The sequence below is a fragment of the Rhynchophorus ferrugineus genome, unplaced genomic scaffold, assembly GCF_030347505.1.
Source record: "Rhynchophorus ferrugineus isolate W39M unplaced genomic scaffold, kcgeb_rfMv2 rfM3, whole genome shotgun sequence".
In the NCBI taxonomy this organism is placed as follows: domain Eukaryota; kingdom Metazoa; phylum Arthropoda; class Insecta; order Coleoptera; family Curculionidae; genus Rhynchophorus; species Rhynchophorus ferrugineus.
Genome location: NW_027472582.1, coordinates 42,773,862 through 42,793,557, shown reverse-complemented (window position 1 = coordinate 42,793,557; position 19,696 = coordinate 42,773,862).

The window sequence follows — 19,696 nt, the reverse complement described above, 5'->3', positions numbered from 1 at the left end:
AATATATTCTATAAGCTTATATTCTATGAGAAATGTATAACCATTGATCTACACCTTGCATAGTGTGTTAGGGGTTTATTTAAGTTCTTATCAAAATTTTGCTTAGTTTGGATTACCTTTAGTAATTTGGAAGGGAAGATTCTTGTTTTTGGGAGCTACTAGGCTTTCTTCTAGAGTGAAATTAATGTCTCTGTAATATTTAACGTGGTCTGTTTTTGCTCGATTCTGTACAACCCCAGATCCGATTTAAAAGATGAGATCAGAAATTGGATATCGTATCAACATTTTTAATGGAGGTCACTTCGTTAAGAGTTTAATATTTATATCCAGATTTAGATTCAAGAGTTAACCGAAAGGGGGCCAACCGAAAATAGCAGGAAGCGATTGTTTGGTACTATTAATTTGTAGCATTCCGTACAGTGTTAAATATCGATAAAATTTATTAGGGAGAATTTTGTTTTATATTATTTGAATCTTATTAATAGTGACTATTGAAATTAAGTGGTAAATAATATAGAATTATTTTGCGTAGATAGCTCCATAGTTAAAGCTTATTTATGATTGGTTAGAAACAAATTTCCAAATCTGATTAGGTTAAGGTGATTGGACAATTAAAACACTAAATTCAACAGGGTTGCTCTGTATTTATACTTTACAAGCAACTCAGTTAAAGCCACAATACTGAGTGTTTAAAGAAGGTACATTGCATTCATACAAGTCCAATATTTGATCACCCTAACGTGACAGCGTCCTCGCAAAACTTCACACCGGCTTGCTCTTGGAACATTGCCTTTAGTGGTTCTCATATTTCTATGATAGAGAAATATTCTTTGCTACTTGATGATCTAAGATGCTTTACCTTGATTATTTCTATCTTCATCGGTAACTTTCATTTAATAGTTTCTGTAAAATCAATATTGTACCTTCTGCGTGAAATACAGTTAATATCTTTAGTAAGGTACAATTATGCATTAGATTTATATAATTTTACATATAATACGTAGTTGAGGCTATCGAATTTATTCATTCACCAGTTTCCATATATATATAATAATCTATATATTCTCAATATTCTCAAATTTCTCTTCTATCTCCTCAAACTATATGTCTTATTTCACCTCTGAATCTCTCATAGCATTCCACAGGAGACAACATTTTTTACAGAATTATGGAATTCCCAACACAGAAACAGTTACAGAAAACACCCAAGTCAAGGGCCCTCAATCAAGGATCCAAGGATGGAGTTAGACCTATAAAAATCCCCCACACAGATACTCGGTCTCTAGTTTCGCCGGGCTCCCTCGGGTAGATGTGTCATCAACTGAAAATTGTCAATCACTCGAATAAATCATAAAAATTCCCGAAAATGTTAGGCCAGAGGCTTGCGTTGCATATTTCAAAACTGTTGATACAACTGATATGTCGTGTAACAAAATTTGCGGGTTTGTTACAAATATTTTTATATAATTATTATATCTAGTTCCATAGTCTGTACCTAAGGGTCCGAAGAGTTATGTTTACCTTTATCGCCCTCTTCCTTGTATTTCATGTTTGTTATAATCATTTACTTCATAATAGTTTACAAATCCATCTAAATTAATTATTCTATTTACAATAAATTCTAGTCTAATTAAAAGGAGCGATTACAGTTTCCGATTTATAGCTTTATTATATATTATACTTTTTTTAAATATTAATGATAACATACTCATGTTAAATATACTGATGAGAAATTTGATGTCTGCTCGCCACTATCTTCCTTATATTATTTACCAGTGTATTACTTGTTCCTCGATTAATAATCATTATTGAGAGTTAATAAATGTTTTAACAATGCATTATTATTTTATGATCAATAGCAGTAATAGTAGTATATATTTCATTTTGAAAAGTGTCTATTTTAACATGTTTTTGTTGTCTCTGATTATCAAAACACAAATTTCCAACTTTGGCAGTTATATTCATTCATTAACCTACAACTTACATAGGGTGTTTGAAGTTGATATTACTGCTTTCATGATTATTATTAAATTAGATTACCATTTTGATTTAGTATCAAAGAATTTGAGAATTATTGAGTGTTGGACATATAAATCAGTGAGTGGATGCGCCTATATGGTGACCATTTAATTCTCATGTATACAAGCAATATTGCCAAATCGATAGGAATTTCGTCAGAATGTCAATATAGAAAACACAAAATACTAACAATCCAAATGAAATGAGAATTCCATTTGAAGAAGAAAAACCACTATAAAAGACAAAACCCACCAACGAAACGTTAATTCCTTTCAGAGGCGAAATTATTTTCTAAGTGAAATTATTCTAACATTAAACTCATTTGTATTTTAAAAATTGTATCTAAATTAGAATAATGAGTTTCTATATTGCAAAGTCTTAAATAAAAGTTTTTTAGAAACGTTAAATGACAATAAAATTATTTAACTGGCAGAGTCGATAGGATTAGTGTACTTAGAAGAACTCGTGATACCGAACACTCAGCGAGAGGCCTGTTTCAACAGTTTGACACTATTACCATCCCATAGGAAGAAGATTTCAATATAAATATTATTCCCACATCGAAAGTTAAGAAGCGCCAACTTCTAGAATTTCCCGATGAGTACTACGTTTTGATCAATTATTTCTCTAATTCAAACTGAGTAGTGAATGGCTGCAATATCTCTCTGAATGTTACCTCACAAAAATCAAATTAAAATATTTAAATTCAAAGAAAGAATTAAGTCAATTATATTAAATCAAAAATATAAATCCAAAAGAATTTCTTTAAATAAATTAAATCAATTTAATAATTTTTAAGTTTTAAGAAAATAAGTTATTTAAAAAGTAAGAAATTATTATATATATATATATATATATATATATATATATATATATATATATATATATAATCATAGACATATAGACATATATAGACTTATGTAGAGACATTTTTTACCCCACTTAGACAATAATTTATAAAATTAATCGACAAGTTTCATGCAACTTATGCAATGGGTCAAGAAATTCAAATATATATGGCAAATGATGCAATTAAATCAAAATTAACTGTAGAAGCACAAAACTTATTATTATCCAGACCAGACTTAGCATCATGACATCACAGAAAGCTAGCATTGAGACAAAGATTTGGTGGCAATACAATCAAATACTATTGCAACAATTACAGTACCAAAAGAAACAATCGAATGAATCAACCATTGACTTCTATAACAAATTGAAATTAATGGTACAGCAGATATTTAACAGAATAATAATAGAGTTCCCAGAATAAAATACCCAACGAGTATTAATCAGCCAAACTGAGAAAATGGCAGTATTAATACTCATGTCAAATTCGATCCAGAATAACAATTAGATAGTCTGGATCGATCCAGAGAATAATCGATCCAGACAATCCACAGAATGCATTGAGTCTAGTCATTAGACATAACACCCTCACTAATAAAATGAAGATATTAAACATTAACAACTCAAAACCAGTCTACAATATATTGCCAAATCGATAAGGACCTTAGGAATTTCGTCAAAATGTCAATATAGGAAATATCAAAAACTAACATTCCGAACGAACTGATAATTCCCTTTGAAGAAAAAAAACAACTATAAAAGGCAAAACGCACCAGCAGAACGTTAATTCTTTTCACACGTGAAACTATTTTCTTAGTGAAATTCTTCTCGCATTAAACTCATTTACATTTTATAAATTGTATCGAAATTACAATAATTAGCTTCTATATCGTAAAGTCTTAAATAAGAGTTTTTTAAAAACGTTAAATGACAATAAAATTATTTAAATTACATGGTTGCATAAATAAAAATTAGTGTAGCTGCAGTAGAAATATAAAATTTTATGAACGCTACGGCGCATGCTCGCAATAAATCCACCCGGGCAGGATGAAGATCCCGCCAACTTGATTCATTCTGTGTTGTGGCTTTACCGAATTACTTGTAAATTATAAATCAAACCACCTTCACCAAATCAATTCTACAGAATGGGTTCTAACAAATCAGAAGTGGGATAAAGAACAATGCATTCACAGTGTATATATAATAGTGAGTGTACATGCTGTTTGCAAGTAGTGTTTACGGTGCAAATCAACTCAAAATAGAATCTAAGAGGCGAAGAAGGTAATTCAAAGAAATATTATTAAAACACTATTGTTTTAGCTTTACCGCTACAAGGGCAGTTTGATTATTAATTAGTAATTAGCCATATTTACTGAAAATAAAAAATATAAACTAAGATACATCGGCGCATACACAAGCCACCTAATAGCGTCGATATGGATGTAATGTTAACAAAGGATGCAGGTATAAATTTAAAAATTTAATTATACCTCAGCATGAAAATGGAATTGCCTTAAAAATGTATCTAGTACACGAAAAGAAATATTACTTATGGTATAAAATTTAAACTAGATCTCTATAAACACAATAATATGTTAAAATATTGTGTACTTGTTACTGAATTTTAGAAAGTAACATTATATAAATTAGTAAATAAATAAAGGCATGTAACGTAAAATTCGTTAAAATATATACTTACTTGCATTTAAGTTCATGCACACATATAAAGGAACGCAATCAAACTTTGTTTAAGCTTTTAGATTCCAACATTTCAATTCACCTATAATGATGTGAGCTTAAAAATTATTGGAAGCGCTGACAGATTGGAACTAAACTAGGGCTCGCTACACATTCTGGCTATTGAGATAGATGGGCAAACCTTCAAGACTTACACAAAATAATTATCGAATACATATCTTATAGTGAGAAATAGAGCCTAAGATGTAAAATTTCGATTGCCCATATTTCGGAGACTGTAAGGAATAATGCAATTTGGCAACAGGTAACGTAATTAGCATGCCGAATATTGCTTGGAATGTGGTTTAGAACGAAATCGCTAATTCATAAGACCATTATACAATGTTGGTCCAACTTAGAAATAGAGCCTAAGGTGTAAAATTTCGATTGCCCATATTTCGGAAACTATAAGAGAAAATCCAATTTGGCAATCGGCAATATAATTAGCATACCGAATAATACTTGGAATGTGATTTAGAACGAAATCCCTAATTCATAAGACCATTATACAATGTTGGCCCAAATTAGAAACAGAGCCTAAGGTGTAAAATTTCGATTGCCCATATCCCGGGAACTATAAGATATAATGCAATTTGGCAATAGACAACGTAATTGGCATGCCGAATATTACTCGGAATGTGAATTGGAACGAAATCGTTAACTCATAAGACCATTTTACAATTTTGGCCCAAGTTAGAAATAGAGCCTAAGGTGTAAAATTTCGATTGCCTATATCTCGGAAACTGTAAGAGATAATGCACTTGGGCAATAGGCAACGTAATTAACATGCCGAATATTACTTAGAATGTGAATTGTAACGAAATCGGTAATTCATAAGACCATTTTACAATTTTGGCCCAAGTTAGAAGCATATCCAAATTGCAAAATTTTGATAGTCCATATCTCGGAAAATATAAGAAATAATGCAATTTGGTAATCAACAGCGTAATTGGCATGCCGAATATTACTTGAAATGTGAATTAGAACGAAATCGCTAATTCGTAAGACCATTATACAATGTTGGTCCAAACTAGAAACAGAGCTTAAGGTGTAAAATTTCGATTGCCCTTACTCGGGAACTATAACATAAAATGCAATTTGGCAATCGACAACGTAATTAGCAGGCCGAATATTTCTTGGAATGTGAATTGGAACGAAATTGCTAATTCATAAGACCATTTTACAATTTTGGCCCAAGTTAGAAACATAGCCTAAGGTGTAATATTTCGATAGCCAATATCTCGGAAACTGTAAGAGATAATGCACTTGGGCAATAGGCAACGTAATTAACATGCCGAATTTTACTTAGAACGTGAATTGGAACGAAATCGGTAATTCATAAAACCATTTTACAATTTTGGCCCAAGTTAGAAGCATATCCACATTGCAAAATTTTGATAGTCCATATCTCGGAAAATATAAGAGATAATGCAATTTGGTAATCGACAGCGTAATTGGCATGCTGAATATTGCTCGGAATGTGATTTAGAACGAAATCGCTAATTCGTAAGACCATTATACAATGTTGGTCCAAATTAGAAACAGAGCTTAAGGTGTAAAATTTCGATTGCCCTTACTCGGGAACTATAAGATAAAATGCCATTTGGCAATCGACAACGTAATTAGCAGGCCGAATATTTCTTGGAATGTGAATTGGAACGAAATTGCTAATTCATAAGACCATTTTACAATTTTGGCCCAAGTTAGAAACAGAGCCGAAGGTGTAAAATTTCGAATGCCCATATCTCGGAGACTGTAAGGAATAATGCAATTTGGCAACAGGCAACGTAATTGGCATGCCGAATATTGCCTGGAATGTGAATAGGAACGAAATCGCTAATTCATAAGACCATTTTACAATTTTGGCCCAAGTTAGAAACATAGCCTAAGGTGTAAAATTTCGATTGAAGGTATCTCGGAAACTATAAGAGATAATGCAATTTGGCAATCGGCAACGTAATTATAATGCGGAATATTACTTAGAATGTGAATTGGAACGAAATCGGTAGTTCATAAGACCATTTTACAATTTTGGCCCAAGTTAGAAGCATATCCAAACTGCAAAATTTTGATAGTCCATATCGCGGAAATTATAAGAGATAATGCAGTTTGGTAATCGACAGCGTAATTGGCATGCCCAATATTGCTCGCAATGTGATTTAGAACGAAATCGCTAATTCATAAGACCATTATACAATGTTGGTCCAAATTAGAAACAGAGCTTAAGGTATAAAATTTCGATTACCTTTACTCGGGAACTATAATATAAAATGCAATTTGGCAATCGACAGCGTAATTAGCATGCCGAATATTACTTGGAATGTGAATTGAAACGAAATCGCTAATTCGTAAGACCATTATACAATGTTGGTCCAAATTAGAAACAGAGCTTAAGGTGTAGAATTTCGATTGCCCTTACTCGGGAACTATAATATAAAATGCAATTTGGCAATCGACAACGTAATTAGCATGCCGAATATTATTTGGAATGTGAATTGAAACGAAATCGCTAATTCATAAGACAATTTCACAATTTTTGTCCATGTTAGAAACAGAGCCTAAGGTGTAAAATTTCGATTGCCCATATCTCGGAAACTGTAAGAGATAATGCAATTGGGCAATCGGCAACGTAATTAGCAGGCCGAATATTTCTAGGAATGTGAATTGGAACGATATCGCTAATTCATAAGACCATTTTACAATTTTGGCCCAAGTTAGAAACAGAGCCTAAGGTGTAAAATTTCGATTGCCCATATCTCGGAGACTGTAAGGAATAATGCAATTTATCAACAGGCAAGGTAATTAGCATGCCGAATATTGCTTGGAATGTGAATTGGAACGAATTCGCTAAATCATAAGACCATTTTACAATTTTGGCCCAAGTTAGAAACATAGCCTAAGGTGTAAAATTTCGATTGCCGATATCTCGGAAACTATAAGAGATAATGCAATTTGGCAATCGGCAACGTAATTACCATGCGGAATATTACTTAGAATGTGAATTGGAACGGAATCGGTAATTCATAAGACCATTTTACAATGTTGGCCCAAGTTAGAGGCATATCCAAATTGCAAAATTTTGATAGTCCATATCTCGGAAACTATTAGAGATAATGTAATTTGGCAATCGGCAACGTAATTAGCATGCCGAATATTACTTGGAATGTGAATTGGAGCGAAATCGCTAATTCATAAGAACATTTTACAATTTTGACCCCTGTTAGAAACAGACTCTAAGGTGTAAAATTTCGATTGACCATATCTCGGAAACTGTAAAAGATAATGCAATTTGGCAATCGGCAACGTAATTAGCATGCCGAATATTACTTGGTATGTGAATTGGAGCGAAATAGCTAATTCATAAGACCATTTTACAATTTTGGCCCCAGTTAGAAACAGACTCTAAGGTGTAAAATTTCGATTGACCATATCTCGGAAACTGTAAAAGATAATGCAATTTGGCAATCGGCAACGTAATTAGCATGCCGAATTTTACTTCGAATGTGAATTGGAACGAAATCGCTAATTGATAAGACCATTTTACAATTCTGGCCCAAATTAGAAGCAGAGCCAATATTGTAAGTTGTCGATAGTCCATATCTCGGAAACTATAAGAGATAATGCAATTTGGCAATCGGCAACGTAATTAGCATGCCGAATATTACTTGGAACGTGAATTGGAACCAAATCGCTAATTCATAAGACCATTTTACAATTCTGGCTCAAGTTAGAAGCAGAGCCAATATTGTCAAGATGTCGATAGTCCATATCTCGGAAACTATAAGAGATAATGCAATATGGCAATCGGCAACGTAATTAGCATGCCAAATATTACTTGGAATGTGAATTGGAGCGAAATCGCTAATTCATAAGACCGTTTTACAATTTTGGCCCAAGTTAGAAGCAGAGCCAATATTGTAAAATGTCGATAGTCCATATCTCGGAAACTATAAGAGATAATGCATTTTGGCAATCGGCAACGTAATTAGCATGCCGAATATTACTTCAAATGTGAATTGGAACGAAATCGCTAATTCATAAGACCATTTTACATTTCTGGCCCAATTTAGAAGCAGAGCCAATATTGTCAGATGTCGATAGTCCATATCTCGGAAACTATTAGAGATAATGTAATTTGGCAATCGGCAACGTAATTAGCATGCCGAATATTACTTGGAATGTGAATTGGAGCGAAATCGCTAATTCATAAGAACATTTTACAATTTTGACCCCTGTTAGAAACAGACTCTAAGGTGTAAAATTTCGATTGACCATATCTCGGAAACTGTAAGAGATAATGCAATTTGGCAATCGGCAACGTAATTAGCATGCCGAATATTACTTGGAATGTGAATTGGAGCGAAATCGCTAATTCATAAGACCATTCTACAATTTTGACCCCAGTGAGAAACAGACCCTAGGGTGTAAAATTTCGATTGACCATATCTCGGAAACTGTAAGAGATAATGCAATTTGGTAATCGGCAATATAATTAGCATACCGAATAATACTTGGAATGTGATTTAGAACGAAATCCCTAATTCATAAGACCATTATACAATGTTGCCCCAAATTAGAAACAGAGCCTAAGGTGTAAAATTTCGATTGCCCATATCCCGGGAACTATAAGATATAATGCAATTTGGCAATAGACAACGTAATTGGCATGCCGAATATTACTCGGAATGTGAATTGGAACGAAATCGTTAACTCATAAGACCATTTTACAATTTTGGCCCAAGTTAGAAATAGAGCCTAAGGGGTAAAATTTCGATTGCCTATATCTCGGAAACTGTAAGAGATAATGCACTTGGGCAATAGGCAACGTAATTAACATGCCGAATATTACTTAGAATGTGAATTGTAACGAAATCGGTAATTCATAAGACCATTTTACAATTTTGGCCCAAGTTAGAAGCATATCCAAATTGCAAAATTTTGATAGTCCATATCTCGGAAAATATAAGAAATAATGCAATTTGGTAATCGACAGCGTAATTGGCATGCCGAATATCGCTCGTAATGTGATTTAGAACGAAATCGCTAATTCATAAGTCCATTTTACAATATTGGCCCAAGTTAGAAATAGGTCCTTAAGTGTAAAATTTCGATTGCCCATATCTCGGAAACTGTAAGAGATAATGCATTTGGGCAATAGGCAACGTAATTAACATGCCGAATATTACTTAGCATGTGAATTGGAACGAAATCGGTAATTCATAAGACCATTTTACAATTTTGGCCCAAGTTAGAAGCATATCCAAATTGCAAAATTTTGATAGTCCATATCTCGGAAAATATAAGAGATAATGCAATTTGGTAATCGACAGCGTAATTGGCATGCCGAATATTACTTGAAATGTGAATTAGAACGAAATCGCTAATTCGTAAGACCATTATACAATGTTGGTCCAAACTAGAAACAGAGCTTAAGGAGTAAAATTTCGATTGCCCTTACTCGGGAACTATAACATAAAATGCAATTTGGCAATCGACAACGTAATTAGCAGGCCGAATATTTCTTGGAATGTGAATTGGAACGAAATTGCTAATTCATAAGACCATTTTACAATTTTGGCCCAAGTTAGAAACATAGCCTAAGGTGTAAAATTTCGATTACCCATATCTCGGAAACTGTAAGAGATAATGCGCTTGGGCAATAGGCAACGTAATTAACATGCCGAATATTACTTAGGATGTGAATTGGAACGAAATCGGTAATTCATAAGACCATTTTACAATTTTGGCCCAAGTTAGAAACATAGCCTAAGGTGTAATATTTCGATAGAAAATATCTCGGAAACTGTAAGAGATAATGCACTTGGGCAATAGGCAACGTAATTAACATGCCGAATTTTACTTAGAACGTGAATTGGAACGAAATCGGTAATTCATAAAACCATTTTACAATTTTGGCCCAAGTTAGAAGCATATCCACATTGCAAAATTTTGATAGTCCATATCTCGGAAAATATAAGAGATAATGCAATTTGGTAATCGACAGCGTAATTGGCATGCTGAATATTGCTCGGAATGTGATTTAGAACGAAATCGCTAATTCGTAAGACCATTATACAATGTTGGTCCAAATTAGAAACAGAGCTTAAGGTGTAAAATTTCGATTGCCCTTACTCGGGAACTATAAGATAAAATGCCATTTGGCAATCGACAACGTAATTAGCAGGCCGAATATTTCTTGGAATGTGAATTGGAACGAAATTGCTAATTCATAAGACCATTTTACAATTTTGGCCCAAGTTAGAAACAGAGCCGAAGGTGTAAAATTTCGAATGCCCATATCTCGGAGACTGTAAGGAATAATGCAATTTGGCAACAGGCAACGTAATTGGCATGCCGAATATTGCCTGGAATGTGAATTGGAACGAAATCGCTAATTCATAAGACCATTTTACAATTTTGGCCCAAGTTAGAAACATAGCCTAAGGTGTAAAATTTCGATTGAAGATATCTCGGAAACTATAAGAGATAATGCAATTTGGCAATCGGCAACGTAATTATAATGCGGAATATTACCTAGAATGTGAATTGGAACGAAATCGGTAGTTCATAAGACCATTTTACAATTTTGGCCCAAGTTAGAAGCATATCCAAACTGCAAAATTTTGATAGTCCATATCGCGGAAATTATAAGAGATAATGCAGTTTGGTAATCGACAGCGTAATTGGCATGCCCAATATTGCTCGCAATGTGATTTAGAACGAAAACGCTAATTCATAAGACCATTATACAATGTTGGTCCAAATTAGAAACAGAGCTTAAGGTATAAAATTTCGATTGCCTTTACTCGGGAACTATAATATAAAATGCAATTTGGCAATCGACAGCGTAATTAGCATGCCGAATATTACTTGGAATGTGAATTGAAACGAAATCGCTAATTCGTAAGACCATTATACAATGTTGGTCCAAATTAGAAACAGAGCTTAAGGTGTAAAATTTCGATTGCCCTTACTCGGGAACTATAATATAAAATGCAATTTGGCAATCGACAACGTAATTAGCATGCCGAATATTATTTGGAATGTGAATTGAAACGAAATCGCTAATTCATAAGACAATTTAACAATTTTTGTCCATGTTAGAAACAGAGCCTAAGGTGTAAAATTTCGATTGCCCATATCTCGGAAACTGTAAGAGATAATGCAATTGGGCAATCGGCAACGTAATTAGCAGGCCGAATATTTCTAGGAATGTGAATTGGAACGATATCGCTAATTCATAAGACCATTTTACAATTTTGGCCCAAGTTAGAAACAGAGCCTAAGGTGTAAAATTTCGATTGCCCATATCTCGGAGACTGTAAGGAATAATGCAATTTATCAACAGGCAAGGTAATTAGCATGCCGAATATTGCTTGGAATGTGAATTGGAAAGAATTCGCTAATTCATAAGACCATTTTACAATTTTGGCCCAAGTTAGAAACATAGCCTAAGGTGTAAAATTTCGATTGCCGATATCTCGAAAACTATAAGAGATAATGCAATTTGGCAATCGGCAACGTAATTACCATGCGGAATATTACTTAGAATGTGAATTGGAACGGAATCGGTAATTCATAAGACCATTTTACAATGTTGGCCCAAGTTAGAGGCATATCCAAATTGCAAAATTTTGATAGTCCATATGTCGGAAACTATAAGAGATAATGCAATTTGGCAATCGGAAACGTAATTAGCATGCCGAATATTACTTGGAATGTGAATTGGAGCGAAATCGCTAATTCATAAGACCATTTTACAATTTTGACCCCAGTTAGAAACAGACTCTAAGGTGTAATATTTCGATTGACCATATCTTGGAAGCTGTAAAAGATAATGCAATTTGGCAATCGGCAACGTAATTAGCATGCCGAATATTACTTGGTATGTGAATTGGAGCGAAATAGCTAATTCATAAGACCATTTTACAATTTTGGCCCCAGTTAGAAACAGACTCTAAGGTGTAAAATTTCGATTGACCATATCTCGGAAACTGTAAAAGATAATGCAATTTGGCAATCGGCAACGTAATTAGCATGCCGAATTTTACTTCGAATGTGAATTGGAACGAAATCGCTAATTGATAAGACCATTTTACAATTCTGGCCCAAGTTAGAAGCAGAGCCAATATTGTAAGTTGTCGATAGTCCATATCTCGGAAACTATAAGAGATAATGCAATTTGGCAATCGGCAACGTAATTAGCATGCCGAATATTGCTTGGAACGTGAATTGGAACCAAATCGCTAATTCATAAGACCATTTTACAATTCTGGCTCAAGTTAGAAGCAGAGCCAATATTGTCAAGATGTCGATAGTCCATATCTCGGAAACTATAAGAGATAACGCAATATGGCAATCGGCAACGTAATTAGCATGCCAAATATTACTTGGAATGTGAATTGGAGCGAAATCGATAATTCATAAGACCGTTTTACAATTTTGGCCCAAGTTAGAAGCAGAGCCAATATTGTAAAATGTCGATAGTCCATATCTCGGAAACTATAAGAGATAATGCATTTTGGCAATCGGCAACGTAATTAGCATGCCGAATATTACTTCAAATGTGAATTGGAACGAAATCGCTAATTCATAAGACCATTTTACATTTCTGGCCCAATTTAGAAGCAGAGCCAATATTGTCAGATGTCGATAGTCCATATCTCGGAAACTATTAGAGATAATGTAATTTGGCAATCGGCAACGTAATTAGCATGCCGAATATTACTTGGAATGGGAATTGGAGCGAAATCGCTAATTCATAAGACCATTCTACAATTTTGACCCCAGTGAGAAACAGACCCTAGGGTGTAAAATTTCGATTGACCATATCTCGGAAACTGTAAGAGATAATGCAATTTGGTAATCGGCAACGTAATTAGCATGCCGAATATTACTTGGAATGTGAATTGGAACGAAATCGCTAATTCGTAAGATCATTTTACAATTATGGCCCAAGTTAGAAGCAGAGCCAATATTGCAAAATGTCCATATCTCGGAAACTATAAGAGATAATGCAATTTGGCAATCGGCAATGTAATTAGCATGCCGAATATTACTTGTAATGTAAATAGGAACGAAATCGCTAATTCATAAGACCGTTTTAAAATTTTGGCCCAACTTAGAAGCAGAGAAAATTTTGTAAAAGGTCGATAGTCCATATCTCGGAAACTATAAGAGATAATGCATTTTGGCAATCGGCAACGTAATTAGCATCACGAATATTACTTGGAATGTGAATTGGAACCAAATCGCTAATTCATAAGACCATTTTACAATTCTGGCGCAAGTTAGAAGCAGAGCCAATATTGTAAGATGTCGATAGTCCATATCTCGGAAACTATAAGAGATAATGCAATTTGGCAATCGGCAACGTAATTAGCATGCCGAATATTACTTGGAATGTGAATTGGAGCGAAATCGCTAATTCATAAGACCATTTTACAATTTTGACCACAGTTAGAAACAGACTCTAAGGTGTAAAATTTTCGATTGACCATGTCTCGGAAACTGTAAGAGATAATGCAATTTGGCAATCGGCAACGTAATTAGCATGCCGAATATTATTTGGAATGTGAATTGAAACGAAATCGCTAATTCATAAGACAATTTTACAATTTTTGTCCATGTTAGAAACAGAGCCTAAGGTGTAAAATTTCGATTGCCCATATCTCGGAAACTGTAAGAGATAATGCAATTGGGCAATCGGCAACGTAATTAGCAGGCCGAATATTTCTAGGAATGTGAATTGGAACGATATCGCTAATTCATAAGACAATTTTACAATGTTGGTCCAAATTAGAAACAGAGCTTAAGGTGTAAAATTTCGATTGCCCTTACTCGGGAACTATAATATAAAATGCAATTTGGCAATCGACAACGTAATTAGCATGCCGAATATTATTTGGAATGTGAATTGAAACGAAATCGCTAATTCATAAGACAATTTTACAATTTTGGCCCAAGTTAGAAACAGAGCCTAAGGTGTAAAATTTCGGTTGCCCATATCTCGGAGACTGTAAGGAATAATGCAATTTATCAACAGGCAAGGTAATTAGCATGCCGAATATTGCTTGGAATGTGAATTGGAACGAATTCGCTAATTCATAAGACCATTTTACAATTTTGGCCCAAGTTAGAAACATAGCCTAAGGTGTAAAATTTCGATTGCCGATATCTCGGAAACTATAAGAGATAATGCAATTTGGCAATCGGCAACGTAATTACCATGCGGAATATTACTTAGAATGTGAATTGGAACGGAATCGGTAATTCATAAGACCATTTTACAATGTTGGCCCAAGTTAGAGGCATATCCAAATTGCAAAATTTTGATAGTCCATATGTCGGAAACTATAAGAGATAATGCAATTTGGCAATCGGCAACGTAATTAGCATGCCGAATATTACTTGGAATGTGAATTGAAACGAAATTGCTAATTCGTAAGACCATTATACAATGTTGGTCCAAATTAGAAACAGAGCTTAAGGTGTAAAATATCGATTGCCCTTACTCGGGAACTATAAGATAAAATGCCATTTGGCAATCGACAACGTAATTATCAGGCCGAATATTTCTTGGAATGTGAATTGGAACGAAATTGCTAATTCATAAGACCATTTTACAATTTTGGCCCAAGTTAGAAACAGAGCCGAAGGTGTAAAATTTCGAATGCCCATATCTCGTAGACTGTAAGGAATAATGCATTTTGGCAACAGGCAACGTAATTGGCATACCGAATATTGCCTGGAATGTGAATTATAGCGAAATCGCTAATTCATAAGACCATTTTACAATTTTGACCACAGTTAGAAACAGACTCTAAGGTGTAAAATTTTCGATTGACCATATCTCGGAAACTGTAAGAGATAATGCAATTTGGCAATCGGCAACGTAATTAGCATGCCGAATACTACATGGAATGTGAATTGGAGCGAAATCGCTAATTCATAAAACCATTTGACAATTCTGGCCGAAGTTAGAAACAGAGACAATATTGTAAGATGTCTATAGTCCATATCTCGGAAACTATAAGAGATAATGCAATTTGGCAATCGGCAACGTAATTAGCATGCCGAATATTACTTGGAATGCGAATTAGAGCGAAATCGCTAATTCATAAGATCATTTTACAATTTGACCCCAGTTAGAAACAGACTCTAAGGTGTAAAATTTCGATTGACCATATTTCGGAAACTGTAAGAGATAATGCAATTTGGCAATCGGCAACGTAATTATCATGCCGAATATTACTTGGAATGTGAACTGAAGCGAAATCGCCAATTCATAAGACCATTTTACAATTCTGGCCCAAGTTAGAAGCAGAGCCAATATTGTAAGATGTGGATAATCCATATCTCGGAAACTATAAGAGATAATGCAATTTGGCAATCGGCAAGGAAATTAGCATGCCGAATATTACTTGGAATGTGAATTGGAGCGAAATCGCTATTTCATAAGACCATTTTATAATTTTGACCCCAGTTAGAAACAGACTCTAAGGTGTAAAATTTCGATTGCCCATATCTCGGAAACTATAAGAGATAATGCAATTTAGCAATCGGCAACGTAATTAGCATGCCGAATATTACTTGGAATGTGAATTGGAGCGAAATCGCTAATTCATAAGACCATTTTACAAATTGGACCCCAGTTAAAAACAGACTCTAAGGTGTAAAATTTCGATTGACCATATCTCGGAAACTGTAAGAGATAATGCAATTTAGCAATTGGCAACGTAATTAGCATGCCTAATATTACTTGGAATGTGAATTGTAGCGAAATCGCTATTTCATAAGACCATTTTACAATTTTGACCCCAGTTAGAAACAGACTCTAAGGTGTAAAATTTCGATTGCCCATATCACGGAAACTATAAGAGATAATACAATTTAGCAATCGGCAACGTAATTAGCATGCCGAATATTACTTGGAATGTGAATTGGAGCGAAATCGCTATTTCATAAGACCATTTTACAATTTTGACCCCAGTTAGAAACATACTCTAAGGTGTAAAATTTCGATTGCCCATATCTCGAAAACTGTAAGAGATAATGCAATTGGGCAATCGGCAACGTAATTAGCAGGCCGAATATTTCTAGGAATGTGAATTGGAACGATATCGCTAATTCATAAGACCATTTTACAATTTTGGCCCAAGTTAGAAACAGGGCCTAAGGTGTAAAATTTCGATTGCCCATATCTCGGAGACTGTAAGGAATAATGCAATTTATCAACAGGCAAGGTAATTAGCATGCCGAATATTGCTTGGAATGTGAATTGGAACGAATTCGCTAATTCATAAGACCATTTTACAATTTTGACCCAAGTTAGAAACATAGCCTAAGGTGTAAAATTTCGATTGCCGATATCTCGGAAACTATAAGAGATAATGCAATTTGGCAATCGGCAACGTAATTACCATGCGGAATATTACTTAGAATGTGAATTGGAACGGAATCGGTAATTCATAAGACCATTTTACAATGTTGGCCCAAGTTAGAGGCATATCCAAATTGCAAAATTTTGATAGTCCATATGTCGGAAACTATAAGAGATAATGCAATTTGGCAATCGGCAACGTAATTAGCATGCCGAATATTACTTGGAATGTGAATTGAAACGAAATCGCTAATTCGTAAGACCATTATACAATGTTGGTCCAAATTAGAAACAGAGCTTAAGGTGTAAAATTTCGATTGCCCTTACTCGGGAACTATAAGATAAAATGCCATTTGGCAATCGACAACGTAATTAGCATGCCGAATATTATTTGGAATGTGAATTGAAACGAAATCGCTAATTCATAAGACAATTTCACAATTTTTGTCCATGTTAGAAACAGAGCCTAAGGTGTAAAATTTCGATTGCCCATATCTCGGAAACTGTAAGAGATAATGCAATTGGGCAATCGGCAACGTAATTAGCAGGTCGAATATTTCTAGGAATGTGAATTGGAACGATATCGCTAATTCATAAGACCATTTTACAATTTTGGCCCAAGTTAGAAACAGAGCCTAAGGTGTAAAATTTCGATTGCCCATATCTCGGAGACTGTAAGGAATAATGCAATTTATCAACAGGCAAGGTAATTAGCATGCCGTATATTGCTTGGAATGTGAATTGGAAAGAATTCGCTAATTCATAAGACCATTTTACAATTTTGGCCCAAGTTAGAAACATAGCCTAAGGTGTAAAATTTCGATTGCCGATATCTCGGAAACTATAAGAGATAATGGAATTTGGCAATCGGCAACGTAATTACCATGCGGAATATTACTTAGAATGTGAATTGGAACGGAATCGGTAATTCATAAGACCATTTTACAATGTTGGCCCAAGTTAGAGGCATATCCAAATTGCAAAATTTTGATAGTCCATATGTCGGAAACTATAAGAGATAATGCAATTTGGCAATCGGCAACGTAATTAGCATGCCGAATATTACTTGGAATGTGAATTGGAGCGAAATCGCTAATTCATAAGACCATTTTACAATTTTGACCCCAGTTAGAAACAGACTCTAAGGTGTAATATTTCGATTGACCATATCTTGGAAGCTGTAAAAGATAATGCAATTTGGCAATCGGCAACGTAATTAGCATGCCGAATATTACTTGGTATGTGAATTGGAGCGAAATAGCTAATTCATAAGACCATTTTACAATTTTGGCCCCAGTTAGAAACAGACTCTAAGGTGTAAAATTTCGATTGACCATATCTCGGAAACTGTAAAAGATAATGCAATTTGGCAATCGGCAACGTAATTAGCATGCCGAATATTACTTCGAATGTGAATTGGAACGAAATCGCTAATTGATAAGACCATTTTACAATTCTGGCCCAAGTTAGAAGCAGAGCCAATATTGTAAGTTGTCGATAGTCCATATCTCGGAAACTATAAGAGATAATGCAATTTGGCAATCGGCAACGTAATTAGCATGCCGAATATTTCTTGGAACGTGAATTGGAACCAAATCGCTAATTCATAAGACCATTTTACAATTTTGGCCCCAGTTAGAAACAGACTCTAAGGTGTAAAATTTCGATTGGCCTTACTCGGGAACTATAAGATAAAATGCCATTTGGCAATCGACAACGTAATTAGCAGGCCGAATATTACTTGGAATGTGAATTGGAGCGAAATAGCTAATTCATAAGACCATTTTACAATTTTGGCCCCAGTTAGAAACAGACTCTAAGGTGTAAAATTTCGATTGCACATATCTCGGAAACTATAAGAGATAATGCAATTTGGCAATCGGCAACGTAATTAGCATGCCGAATATTACTGAAATGTGAATTGGAGCGAAATCGCTAATTCATAAGACCATTTTACAATTCTGGCACAAGTTAGAAGCAGAGCCAATATTGTTAGATGTCGATAGTCCATATCTCGGAAACTAAAAGAGATAATGCAATTTGGCAAGCGGCAATGTAATTAGTATGCCGAATATTACTTGTAATGTAAATAGGAACGAAATCGCTAATTCATAAGACCGTTTTGCAATTTTGGCCCAAGTTAGAAGCAGAGCCAATATTGTAAAATGTCGATAATCTATATCTCGGAAACTATAAGAGATAATGCAATTTGGCAATCGGCAACGTAATTAGCATCACGAATATTACATGGAATGTCAATTGGAACCAAATCGCTAATTCATAAGACCATTTTACAATTCTGGCGCAAGTTAGAAGCAGAGCCAATATTGTAAGATGTCGATAGTCCATATCTCGGAAACTATAAGAGATAATGCAATTTGGCAATCGGCAACGTAATTAGCATGCCGAATATTACTCGGAATGTGAATTGGAGCGAAATCGCTAATTCATAAGACCATTTTACAATTTTGACCACAGTTAGAAACAGACTCTAAGGTGTAAAATTTTCGATTGACCATATCTCGGAAACTGTAAGAGATAATGCAATTTGGCAATCGGCAACGTAATTGGCATGCTGAATATTGCTCGGAATGTGATTTAGAACGAAATCGCTAATTCGTAAGACCATTATACAATGTTGGCCCAAGTTAGAAACAGAGCCGAAGGTGTAAAATTTCGAATGCCCATATCTCGGAGACTGTAAGGAAT